The following is a 13,817-nucleotide window of genomic DNA, read 5'->3' on the forward strand; positions in this document are numbered from 1 at the left end:
ATTCAAACATAAATTAATGGCAAAATCTCTGAAGGATCCAGGCAACACAAATGAGTATCCTGGCTGCCCAATTGCTTTCAACACACAAAGGAGCAGAGCAAAATCCTCTCAGTTCTGGTACAACAACGTCACACTATCATGTTATTGAGACAGAAGATGCCAAGGCTGCTTTATTTTTAAAGAGGGAAAAAATACCACAGTCAAAAAATATATTTCCATTTTAAAAACTTAACTACAAATCCAAGACATCTGCATTTCACTGTATGAAATATGAAAAATTGGGTTAAAGTTCATTTAAGCTAGATAAAGAGATGATGATATAATTTGACCGATTCATTAAATTAGGATGGAAACAAAAATAAGTGTCCAATTCTTCCAAAGTAAGGTAGAGTGAATTTTAGAAGGGTATAGCCCACAGTATCCTATTTTTTTTTTTAAAGATTCATTTATTTATTTGAAAGGCAGTTACAGAGAAGCAGAGGGAGAGGGAGAGGGAGAGGGAGAGGGAGAGGGAGAGGGAGAGGGAGAGGGAGAGGGAGAGGGAGAGAGATTGATTCCATCTACTGGTTCACTCCCCAAATGGCCACAATGGCCAGAGCTGGGTCTACTGGAAGCCAGGAGCTAGGAGGTACTTCTGAGTCTCCCACGTGGGTGGCAGGGGCGCAAGTACTTGGGTGATCTTCTACTGCTTTCCCAGACCGTAACAGAAAGCTGGATAGGAAGCAGAGCAGCGAGGACTCAAACTGGTGCCCAGTGGCAGCTTCACCCGCTACACTGCGGCCCTGGCCCTGACAGTATCCTAAGCTGATGGGCTTTCTTCTTTTGTATTCAGCTGAGTTCTACAGCTCTTTTTTAAGATTTGTTTATTTGAAAGGCAGAGAGAGGGAGAGAAATTTTCCATCTGCTGGTTCACTCTTTAAATGGTATCAACAGCTGGGAACAGGCCAGGGGCCAGGAACTCTATCTAGGTCTCCAACATTGAGGGGGAGAGGCAGGGTCCCAAACACATGGGCCATCATCTGCTGCCTTCCCAGGTGTATTGGCAGGAAGCTGGATTGGAAGTCGAGTAGCCAGGACTCAAAACAGCACTGTGATAGGTGATGTCCGCATTGTAAGCAGTGGATTAACCCACCGCATTGCAACGCTGGCCCCTTCACCATGTTACTAAAAAGGATCACTCCAAACACAGCTTTGTATCACTGGGCACTGAGCATGTCCCTGCAGGCTTGATAGGTCAGGCTAGGGGAGCTTCCCTTGCTGACACAGGAAGTCACATCTGCCTAAGCATAAACCAACTAACTCAGCCTCAGTTCCCAAAACATTTTGCCTTTGAACTATTTTAACACTAATACGCACTGGCTGCTCTGTCTTTGAATATTATCCAAATGTCCTGCCCACTTTTCCAACCCTCTGGCTCTCATACGATACCCGTAAGGACACTCAGGAGACCCTCTCGCCAGAAACCCAATGCTCCCCTCTTATCCAGCCTGCTCATTGGTAAGGTATTCCCAAAGGAGCAATAAAGGAAATTTCACATTTATGAGCTTTGCTTTTTCCTAGAGACAAACTTTATTTCAAACCTGAGACCAATTAGGGAAGAAAATAACAACAGCATGTACGAATGTGTTCAGTGAAAAACTGTCTCAAATAATCACTTTATAAAGCACTTTCTCATATATTAATTCATTTGATTTTATAAAAATTCACAAAAATCCAGAGGCAGGTACAAAGTAGCTACCTGGTGTGAATATGCTACAGTTTTCGAAGCAAATTCACTGTTCCTTTCACTACATGAAACAGCCTAATTCAAACAGTTTAGGAAAAACCTTCTTCAGCATCTAGGATGCACGCAACCAAGAAGTGAAAATTTATCATGAAAACAATTTTTTAAACAAGAAAAATGGGGAAAACTATTCTGACATGCAAACTCCAGAAACATTAAAATTATTGATACATTTAAACAAATAAAGCTTTAAAATATAAGAGAAAAAAATCATAAACAGGTTAAAAGAGAATGACAACTTTGAAAAATACTTAAAATGTATATGATAAAGACCTAATGAACCTTATATACAGAAAGCTTCTCCAAATCAATTTGAGTAAGACTCATAACCCATTGGAAAAATGGACAAGGAACGTGAAGAGAGAATGAAATAAACACAGCACCTGCATGTGTGAAAAGATGCTCAACGGCAATCTAAGAGAAATGCAAATTAAAACTGCAGTGAAGTCATACTTTGAAGCCATCTGAACAGCAATGAACAAACATCTGATAACACACTGTACAGGCCTGGGATGGACAAATACGCACTCCACTATGTTGCTGGCAGGCATATGAATTAGCATAGTGAGTATGGTGAAAAATCTGACATGATGTAGTAACTTACAAAAAATTCTGAGGTCATATACCCTTTGATCTGGGAATTCTACTTCCAGAAACTAATTGTACGGATAAAATTATACCCTTGCCCACAGATGTACAATATTCAAACTGAAGCTCTGTTTACGACGATAAAAGATCTATAATGTCCAACATGGAGGGTAGCTAAGGAAATTATGGAAAACCAAGTTGTCTCTATAAATAACAAGGGAATTCTACAAATTACTCTTCTCCAAGATATAGCGACACCTGAAAACAGTGTGACTAGCACAGCATCCTCTGATGTGAAGGACAAAGGGCACACAGTGCATCTTTGGAACGACACATGGGAAGCTGTGATGGCCCCTGGGGAGACACTCAGCAACAGGGCAAGGGGCCTTGTCACTACACGCCATTTTGTGTCTACTTTCCTTTTTGAACTGCGTGGTAAAAATGTAATACCTACTAAAAAAGCTGAGCTATCACAGGAATCAGTGAGTCTATGAGTTGAGAGTTCTCAGAGAAAGCCTTCCATGTGATAAAGGCCCAGAAGTGCCCCGATGACTCCATCACTGCCGCCCCAAAGAGCAGGCATGTGTGAGGACGACGGGCAGAAAGAACCTTGCACTCCGGTGCTGGCCGCCTAAGCACTGGGGTGTCACAAGAACATACGTGGAGGGGCCACCTCTGGCTACATGTGTGATTACCCAGCAGCACCAAGATTTTCAAGTGATAAACCTCTCTCCTAAGGTACAAGAAGCTGTTACACTCCTCATTCCACCAAATCTCTCCAGCCCACTCTAAAGTAGGTGCTGTTATTCCTCCCTGTTTATTAGATCTGGCATAGGGAAGCTCAGAAAACTTAACTCATTCACCCAGGATGCCATGATTACATGGCAGAGTTATGATTCCAAATTAGATATTAGGTCCTGATTCCAAATTAGATATTCTCTCTACCAAGTCAATGACCTCACATTTGTTTCCAAAGACAAACCTGATGCCTGGCCCACAAGGTAGAATCTGGGGCATCCCAAAGCCTCTTGACTCTAAAAAACTACAACTGCCTTTGAGGTGGACAACTGTTGGTGCTATGTCGGGATCTGTCACAAAGAACTGCAAGCAGCTGGAGCGTGCTCAGAGTCCTGCTTCTTCTGCAACCCGAGTCTTTATTTCAGAAGTGGAAAGAGCTCTGAACCAGGAGCGGAGCAACAAAACTGACTCAGCTCTTGCGGGTAGTTCCAGCACCCCACTCCGGAAATACAATGTACGGGGCTTGGACTAGCGTGCCTTCTGAGACCCCTTTCGACTCTATTTTATTGAACTAGGCTGCTTCACAAGTTCTGTTGACAGTGGGGAGAGAATTATCTGAGAAATGAACATCGAACTAAAGGAAAGTACTCGTGCACAGCTCTGCAGCCCAGCTAAATAAAGAGTAAACGTGGAGAGAGGTTGAGAGAGGGAGGAAGAGGGAGCTGAAGGGGGCTTAGAAAGCCTGCACTGCCACAGTCATGCAGGCAGTGGGAGGAGCCGAGTCCAACTTGGCTTGTGGTTACCTGCCTGGCTCTTTTTTTTTTTTTTTTTTTCTTTCTCACTCGTGCTGAGGGACCAGTGCCACCTCAGCATGGAGCCCACTGGCTTGGCTCACTGTTTGAAACATAGTTTGTGGTCAAAACGAGGAGGGCCTGGACAACTCTGTGTCCCGTGAGGGATTAAGACTGAATGTGACATGTGCTTGCCCCATGGCAGGGGTGGGGACTGATGAGCAGACACTGCCCCACATCAAAACTAGACCCACAGTTGTTCCAAAAATATCCTCTGCTAAGACCCCAGGGGAAAGTGCAAAATGCAAACAGTGGCTGATGACTCTCTGAGCCACTACAGCCTGGGCGCAAGCTGCCATTCAAGACAAACCCAACTGATAAGGGACGGAATGCAACTCCCCGTCTGCTCACACACCTGCCTACCAACACAGACACTGGGGAAAAGGGAAGAAATAAGACAAAGGCATCTATTCTACTGGATGTGTGAATCTGAGGTTGCCTTAAAAAAAAAAAAAAAAAAACTTTATTGAGATATACTAACTACTACAGACTTTATCCACGTAAATGGTAGAATTCAATCGCTCTTAGTGTATTCCCAGAATTGTAAAATTATCACTATGACCTATATTTCAAGCACTTTGATTACTGTAAAAAGGACCCTCCCCCTCTTGGCCATCACCTCTCCACAATGGCTACAGCTGCGCTGATCCGAAGCCAGGAGCTTCTTCCAGGTCTCCTACATGGGTGCAGGGGCCCAAGGACTTGGGCCATCTTCCACTGCTTTCCCAGGCCATAGCAGAGAGCTGGATCAGAAGTGGAGCAGCTGGGACTCAAACCGGTGCCCATATGGGATGCCGGCACTACAGGTGGCGGTTCTACCCGCTACACCACAGTGCCAGCCCTACCTCCCAATCTCTTCTATTTCCAGCCTTAGGGAACTACTAATTTAAGCTCTCTATCTAGAAACCTGCCTATTCTGGACATTAAATGGAACCATGTGGCTTCTTCTACTCTCAAATGTTTTCAAGGTTCATCTATGCTGTAGTATGTATAAGTACTTAACTCCTGAGGTCAACACTGTGGTACAGTGGGTGAAGCTGCCGTCTGCAGTGCTGGCATTCCATATGGGCACCAGTTTGAGTCCCAGCTGCTCCACTTTTAATCCAGCTAACGTACCTGGGAAAGCAGCAGAAGACAGCCCAGGCTTGGGTCCCTGCACCCACGTAGAGACTCAGATGAAGCTCCTGGCCCAGCCTCACCCATTTTAGCCATCTGGGGAGTGAACCAGCAGACCAGCAGATGGAAAATATCTCTATGTTTCTCCTCCTTTTTCTCTGTAACTCTGCCTTTCAAATAAATCTTTTTTTTTTTTTAAAGAACTTGACTCCTTTACATGGAATACTATTCCATTATATAGACTTAGCAAATTTTGTCTGTCCATTAATCTGCTGATGAATACTTGGGTTGTTTCCATCTTTGGCTAACGTGAATAAAGCTGCAGTGAACACGAGTCTAAGCATCTGTTCCTATCCTTGCTCTCGGTTCCTCTGGGTATATTCATTTATCAGTTGATGGACATTTGCTTCCACTTTTGTCCTTTAGGAGTAATGCTGCTTGTAAGAGTCAAGTGAAGTTTTTGTGTGGATATGTTTTCATTTCTCTTGTGTATAAATCCAGGTATAGAATTGCTGCATCATCTGGTAACTCTATTTAACCACCTGAGGAACTGCCAGCCAGCCTTGCCAAGAGAGGCTGCATCAATCTACATTCCCTCGAGCAGCATGGGAGCCCCTCAGCTTCTGTTTGATTATAGCTTTTCCAGTGGATGCGAGTGGTATCTCATTGTGTTCTGAGTTTAGTATCCCTGATGATTAGTGCTACTGAACATCTTTTTTTTTTTTTTAATTTTATTTGACAGGTAGAGTTATAGACAGTGATAGAGAGAGAGAGAGAAAGGTCTTCCTTCTGTTGGTCCATCCCCTAAATGGCCACTATGGCTGGTGCTATGCTGATCCGAAGCCAGGAACCAGGCGCTTCCTCCTGGTCTCCCATGCGGGTGCAGGGGTGCAAGCACTTGGGCCATCCTCCACTGCCCTCCTGGGCCACAGCAGAGAGCTGGACTGGAAGAGGAGCAACCAGGACTAGAACCCGGGGCCCATATGGGATGACGGTGCTGCAGGCGGAGGATAAACCAAGTGAGCCACGGTGCTGGCCCCCTGAACATCTTTTCATATGGTCATTGGCCAGTGTAGGTTTTCTTTGGAGAAGTGTGCCTGTTCAGGTACTTTGCCCATTTTTAGTTAAGTGATTTGTAATTTTACTATCGAGTTTTAGGAATTCTTTTTTTTTTTTAAGATTTATTTATTTACTTGAGAGGCAGAGTTACAGAGAGAAAGACAGAGAGAAGAGTCTTTCATCTGCTGGTTCACTCCCCAAATGGCCTCAATGGCCAAAGCTGTGCCAATCTGAAGCTGGGAGAAAGGAGCTTCCCTCAGGTCTACAACATGGGTGCAGGGGCCCAAGCACTTGAGCCATCTTTTAGTGCTTTCTCAGGCCATAGCAAAAAGCTGAATCAGAAGAGGAGCAGCCTGGACTTGAACTGGTGCCCACATGGGATGCTGGCACTACAGGCAGCAGCTTTACCTGCTATGCCACAGTGCTGGCCCAGATGTTTTTAATTTTTTACATTTTTTTTTATTTGAGAGGAAGAGAGACACAGATAGAGACAGAGACAGAGAGATCTTCCACCCACTGGTTCAATCTCCAAATGCTCACAACAGCTGGGGCTGGCCCAAGTCAGGAACAAAGAACCCAATCAGGGTCTCCCCACCCTGGGAGATGTAGTCCTGTTACATGGGTGGCGTCCAGGACCCCAGGCTGCGAGTCATCATCCACTGGCACCCTGGGTACACAACACTAGGACACCGGAACGGGAAGTGCAGCAGACATTACAGCCGAGGCACGCTGATGTAGGAGGAAACTCAACAAATGGACCAAATGCCCACCCCTGTTATGTGTTTTTATAGCATGACAAAAAGCAATTTGAGTCTGGTAAAGGGAAAACAAAAAGAAAACTAGAGACTATGGGGGTCGTGGGGGTTGCTGCTGGTTACACAGAAACAGAGGGACAGACAGAAACTGTCCTGTACTACATAATTCTGCTTCCAAACTGGATTGAGGGATATACCTCAAGGATAGAGTCGATGTCATATTTATTTTCAACTGTGGGTAGACCAGAGAATCCTTAGTCACTAGAAAATACTGGATGAACAACAAATGCAAAAAAGGCAAGGGTAGAAGACGGAGTGATATGGAGAGTCCCCAGGGTCAAATATGACTACAAGAGCACGGAATCTCCAGAGAGTCACAGGTCTCCGTGGCCTGAGGGACACCTCCAAGTAAGAGTTTCTCTCCAGGCATAGAATGTAGGGCACAATGTTAAATATTCAAGAGATCCATGACCCAGTTTTTGTTTGTTGCTGTTGTTGTTGTTTGTGGGAGGGAGGGTATGGATTTTCAGTGAGCTCTGAGCACACACAGGCCTAGATAGGGCAGGTTCTGGAATACCGAGGAGAACAAGACAAGAGATCAGTGTTTTGCCCTACGGTCAGGTTTCAGGTCAAGTGGTCCTTTCTCCCATTGCCCTTCCTGGCTTTCCTTTGGAAAATTCCAGGTTTCACCTTCTTGCCACCTCCCCCCTTGAGTTCTGGATCAGACTGTCATTCCATGGGCATCTCGTGCTTCTGGCCAAGGACCCCACTTGGCAACATGGCATGCATTCATTTATTCACTCACTCATTCACTCACTCATCCAGCAGCCACGGGTGAGTGCTGAGAATTCAAAGATAAACACAACGGGGTCCAACACTGCAGCTGTTTGCTCAGAGCCTGAATGTTTTTGAGGGACCAGTCAATCACTTGTTTATTTCCAAAGAATATAAAAGCCTTGACATCACTGCTTCATGGTCTTTTAAGTTACTAACCACTGTGGGAATTTAAAAATTAACTTTCCTATCCTGGCACAAAGGGGACAGGAAGAGAAGGACCTCGCTCTTGGAACCCTGGCTCCCTCAGGAAAGCGTGGAGGTTCCCCTGGTGAACGCACCTCTGGCTGGAGATGGCTCATCTTTGGCAACAGATGAGTGTGCGTGTGTGAGGCCACTGTTTATTCCAGCCTTTCTGCAATTTACAAATTGAAACAAATAATGGTGGAGACATTTGCAACTATGGAAAAAGGGTGTTTACAAAGCGGGAGAAAATAGACTAAATAGGCTTAGATTGCAGAAAATTTCTAACACGGCATGGCATAGATCCCACAGCAACAGAAGGTGCAAAGGGCTGGGAGTCATGCTTATTGTGGCAATTAGACCTTCCAGAAGCTTCCCCAAACATGCTCAGTACAGCAGGCGGCATCTACGGGCAAGGCCAGCTTGATAAAGCTTGAGATCCCAAGCCAGGAAAACTTTCCTAGGCCTCCTGTTTCACCTCTCCACCCTCTGCTGCAGCTTCTCAGATAGCATGTCCCAGTGTTAAATCATTCAAGCCTAAGGTGCTGCTCGCACTTTCCTTTGGAAACTAATTCTCCTTTCCCAAACCCCTCCTCAGATGTAACGCCAGGGTGCGTTTCCTTGTGCGATGCATGCATGAAAGTCGACCACTCTTTGAATAGCCATGTATCACCCATTTTTGTTGTCTATTAACAGACTTGCGTGTAGGTGTGCTTTCTCTTTAGAGTCCACTTTAACTGTTCCCTTCTTAGCATTCCCCAGGTCCTAGAGAGAAAGCAAAGTCAAATTCTCAACCACAGTCCTGTATTTGCTAACCTGGTTGTTCCCAAAGTGTTCATATGAAAAGCATCAAATTTCTTGGCAATGAACAAAAGAGGTGTGCCTAGAACACATGTGATTATAATGAAAGTAAGGACAAGTTCCTCCCATGCAGAAACCAACCCCAACTACAGAGCTTTCACATCTTTCTATAAACAGTAATCAGGGGAGGTTGATAACAGGTACTATAGTTACATAGGAGGAGTGAGTTCTAACGTTCCACAGCATAGTAGGGTTAACTATAGTTCACAATAATTTGTAACATCTTTTATAAAGAATTAGAGGAGAAGAATTTGAAGGTTTTCAACATAAAGAAATGATAAATTGGAAGCAGGCATTGTGGCACAGCAAGTTAACCTTTGGCCTATGATGCTGGTATCATATATTCGAGTACTAGTTCACCTTCCGGCTGCTCCATTTCCGATCCAGCTCCCTGCTAATATGCCTGGAAGGCAGAGGAAGACAGCCCTAGTTATAGCTTAGGGCCCTGCCTCCCATGTGAGAGATGCGGATGGAATTCCTGGCTCGTGTCTTCCATCTGGGCCAGTAACCCAGAATATGGAAGATCTCCCTGTTCCTCCCTCCCTCTCTGAAGCTCTTTCAAATAAGTAAACCTTTACTTCAAGGAAAAGAAATGATAAACATTTAAAGAGACAGAAATGCTAATCACCCTAATTTGTTCTTGATATGCTGTATATACATATCCATTATCACACTGTGCCCTATCACTATGTACTATTATCTTAAGTCAATAAAACATTTCTTGAAAACAACCAAAAACTGGAAAAATCAAACAGCAACTGTTGCTGGAGATTAGAAAAGCAAATATTTTAGTATCCATGAAAGTGGACTCTGGGTCTTCCTAAGACAAAGAGAGTTGTCTTTTATTGAGGAATGGGGGTGGGAGGTGACCATTCCCAGGTTCAGCAAGGGAAGGTGTAAGGTCACAAATCGTAGGACTTTTCCAAGATAACGGTAAGGACCATGGTTATTTAATTTCTTACACAGATCTCAGACCAGCAATTCACACCCAAACACTGGCAAATATACTACTTGATGGAAAAAAAGAAGGATGGTTCTATACCGTGAGATCCTGAAGTTCATTTCTTAATCAAGTGAGTTTGCTTCACTAAGTTTGAGCATGATTTGGCAATCTTTACTTAAAGTCAACATCAGCCAAGACAAGACTGTAGAAACCAGGACTACAGAAGCAGAAATTTGGTCTAGAATATCTTCCAAGGGAAGTGTTGGTTAGTCTTTTTTCTGCTTTGAACAAGAGGGAAAAGACGGCAACAATTACTGAACATCAACTGCGCTGTGTAATGCTCAAACTAAGGTGACGTAATTTATATAAGGTTACCAAACTAATACTAGCTAGAGTAGTAGTAGTAGTTTTCCATTGCAAAACAGTTTCTTTTTGTCATGCTTCTAGTAGCCCTGTTTTTTTTAGTCAACCACGATGAACTGCTTAGCTCTCTTTCAATAAAAATATTTTTAATGTAAATGTGACAAAATAGTAAGCTGTAATCTCAGTACTCAGCCCCAGCCCTATCTCCTGCCTTCTCAATATTTACTCTTATTTCTCTGCAATCTGTTCTTTTCCCCTTTCAACATGTCAGTTGAAAATTTTCTCTGGAATATATACCTAGGAGTGGAACTACAAGATCTTGAAATAACAATAATACTGACTGACATTTAAACGGTGTTTATCAAGGCTGGCATTGTGGTGCAGTGGGTTAAGCTTCTGCTTGCAATGCTGGCATCCCATATGGGAGCAGCGGTTCGAGTCCCAGCTTCTCCACTGCCCATCCAGCTCCCTGCTAATGCTCCATGGGAAGACAGTGGAAGACAGCCTGAGTACATGAACCCCTGCCACCCATGTGGGAGACCAGGATGGAGTTCTGGGCTTCTGGCATTGGCCTGGCCCAGCCGTGGCTGTTGCAGCCATTTGAGGAGTAAACCAGTGGATGGGAGACCTCCTTCTCTGTCACTCTGCCTTTTATGTATATTAACTCATTTAGGCTTCACAACAGCCTCAGGAGAATTCTGCTGTCCTTATTCTACCAAGGGGGAGACGTCTGGCTCTAGAATCCTTCAAGTTCACCAGACCATGTAGATCACCAAAGGAAGAGACTACATACATTTATATTTCAGTGCATGGGTCTCTACATCTTTCTCGGACTTACGGTCAAAGTTTCATTTTTGCTATCTATAATGAGATTTTCCTACATGGATAAGCATTTGTCCCAACATAGTTTACTGAGTAGTTCATCTTTCAGCACTAATTTCTAATACTACTTCTGTCATACATGTTTCCACTTATATGTGGACTTTTTCTGTGGTCTATCTTTCTCCACAACAGGATCAGTCTGCCTTAATTACTACAGTTTTACATTTTAATGTATGGTAGGACAGAAATTAATGAGTCAAATAAAAAAATCACGACAGGTCTGTTCATGGAAATTGCTCTTTGCTGGATCTGACTCTCTGACCCTCCCTATGAAGTTCAAGATCACCTTGAAAAATTCCGTGGAAAAAGAATCTGCTGGGACTCTTCCTTCCTCTTCACTTGGCTCTGGGACTCATGAGGCTGGCCTCCAAAGGGACCACGTTAGCTGGTCCCCTTCCTCCTAGACTCCGCTCCTGAAAGCCAAAGACTGCAGAATGAAGGCTGAGAGCAAAAGGGGTCAAGGCATTTTCGCCCTAGGCTCCCCTGCCATGGAGTCCTGAGTGCCGAAGACCTGCCCAGCAGGCCTCACCGACAGCGATCGCTGCTGCGCCATATGCAATCAGACCATCACCTCGGCCTTGGCAGCTCAGGCCCAGGGTGGCTAAAGACTTCTTGCTCCTTAAGGTGCTTCACCTGCCCCTGTGGGTCACCTGGTTTTCCCACAGCTTTGTTCATTATGATAACGCCTCTATGAACTCTCTTCTGAAAATGCTTTGGTGTATACCACTGCTTTCCTGCCATTAAAATTCATTAAATGAATTACAATTCATTAGACTTTTCATTTAATTTCTAGATTAATCTGGGGATAGCCAGCAACTTTAAAGCATTAAGTCTTTGCAGCCATATACCCACTTACTATTTAGGTCCTCTTTCACTCCTCCAACTTTGCTTCATAAGGATTATTCCCAGCTTCTTTGCATATGCAATTTTTTAATAGAAAAAATGTATTTATTTGAAAGAGTTACAGAGTGAGAGAGGGAGAGAGAGAGCTCTATCTTCTATCCACTGGTTCATTCCCTGGATGCAGATAAGGGCGCTCTGTCCCTTCCCAGCACCCCACCCCACCCCCCGCCGCCAATTTCTACACCTCTTTTCTCTTGTTCTCATTTCATTGCGTTGGCTTGCATTTTGACTACAATGTTGAACAGAAGTGGCATTAACGGGTATCCTCATTTCCTTTCTCTTAGCTTTCTCTTCACTAAGTAGAACCACCCTAACTCCTAAAGCTCTGCCTCTCAGCTTCTGCTTGTCTTTAAATAATTTTATTTAAGCTAAAGTGCTTAGGAGTCAGACTAGCCAAAAAATTTACTTTACTCCTGTGAGCCCTGGAAAGCATGATAGGACACTCTGATCCAGACACGGGAAGTCTTGACAGCCCCAGTGTACGCTGACGCTGAAATGGCCCGCTGTGTGTTGCGAGCCTTGGCGTGGGTATAGCTAATCTAAACAATAAGGTTCGGCCAACTTCTGTCTGTGCAACCACGGTTTCGTGCACTAGCAGTTGTGGAGATGGTCACATCAAACACCACAGGATTTACCATGTCAGCTTTGGAAACTACGGGGGAAGCATGCAGAAAAGAAATAAACAGCTCTCCCTCTCTCTTTTTTTTTAATGAATGTAATAACAGAAGAGTAATGAGGTTGGAAAACAGATGTGGACAAAGGGAGAGCTCATGCTACAGTGTGGCCCACACAATCTGGAACGGAATGATAAAAAAACTTTACAAGCTGTTTTGAGTCTTGAATTAAAAGGAGTAATCAAGCAAGGCTGACTTATAAAGGGTCAGGGGTAGCATCCTGCAGCAGAGAATAAGCAGAGCTCCTTTCTCTCGGCTGTCCCTACCCGGCGAAGCACGGGAGGGAGGGTTTTCTTGGGTCGCAGCTTTTCGGGACATATCCTTGAGTCAGTATTTAATAACTGCCATAGAACCTTCCTTCTCTGCCCACCGTTCCCTAGGGAGGGACTTCCCTCACAGGGCTGGCCCTTTTGGGTCTGGTTTTGGTCTCTGGCGAGGGCACCGCACTCTGTTTCTATGACTTCCAGGCAAAATGTGTCAAATTAGATAAATGTGGTCGATGCCAGTTTGGGAGAACACTCAGTCTCTAAACGATCTCTTCCCATCCCCTTTCCACCAAGGCTGCCTCCTGGAGTCAATTAGAATGTGTATCATAAAACAATTCCAATGAAATCCTCGAAGAGAGTTGCCGCTGGTGCCGCTCTAACTGTAACAGGACACACACACTACAGCCACAACAAGGAATGCACGCAGGACACTGGCACAGCCAGATCAGCGAAACAAAGCTAAGTCTCTCTGCCGCTGTGGGTGTTGTCACTGACGGGCGTCTGGAGGCTGAACTGTGGGGCGCTCGTCAGTGTACCAAGCCCTGATGGTCTGTACAAAGCATCTCTCAAAGTGGCGCTGTGAGAAAGCGGCCGGCTGCACTCGCTCGCCTGCCTCGGCCTCTGAGAGCCTTCAGACTCAACTACTGAAGCCCAGCCAGCATCTAATTTTACCCGTGAGTTCCAGGAGAGAGTAAAGCTGGTGGGAAGATTACAGAGTTCCTTGAAGCTCTGACCTACGACAGGAAGAGAGTTGTCAGCCTTCATGTCTCTCACCCTAAATCCCAAGGAAAACAACAGTGGCGGGGCGTTTTATAACACGTTCCCATTGTAAAATTGCATATTTCAGAAACATGATGCTGGCTCCCTCATTTTCCATAGACCTGGTGGCGGTACAAACAGCTGACCTTAAAATGAGTATTTTTACTTAAGCTTTTCAGTTCCAATTTGTCTAATGTACTTGGGCTTCTCAGGGTTTTCTTGTAAACGTGTGGAAATCTACTGTTTCCAACTTGGCAAA

At 44.6% G+C, this 13,817-nt stretch overlaps 1 protein-coding gene across 20 annotated transcripts in view; it reads right to left on the minus strand.

The window, feature by feature from the left end:
* BCAS3 (BCAS3 microtubule associated cell migration factor) overlaps window positions 1-13,817 on the minus strand; it is a 611,182-nt gene that overhangs the window by 96,230 nt on the left and 501,135 nt on the right. The gene's annotated exons all lie outside the window — the stretch shown is intronic.

Source organism: Oryctolagus cuniculus, chromosome 17 (genome assembly GCF_051225735.1).
Source record: "Oryctolagus cuniculus isolate XC-2025 breed Fujian yellow rabbit chromosome 17, ASM5122573v1, whole genome shotgun sequence".
In the NCBI taxonomy this organism is placed as follows: Eukaryota; Metazoa; Chordata; class Mammalia; order Lagomorpha; family Leporidae; genus Oryctolagus; species Oryctolagus cuniculus.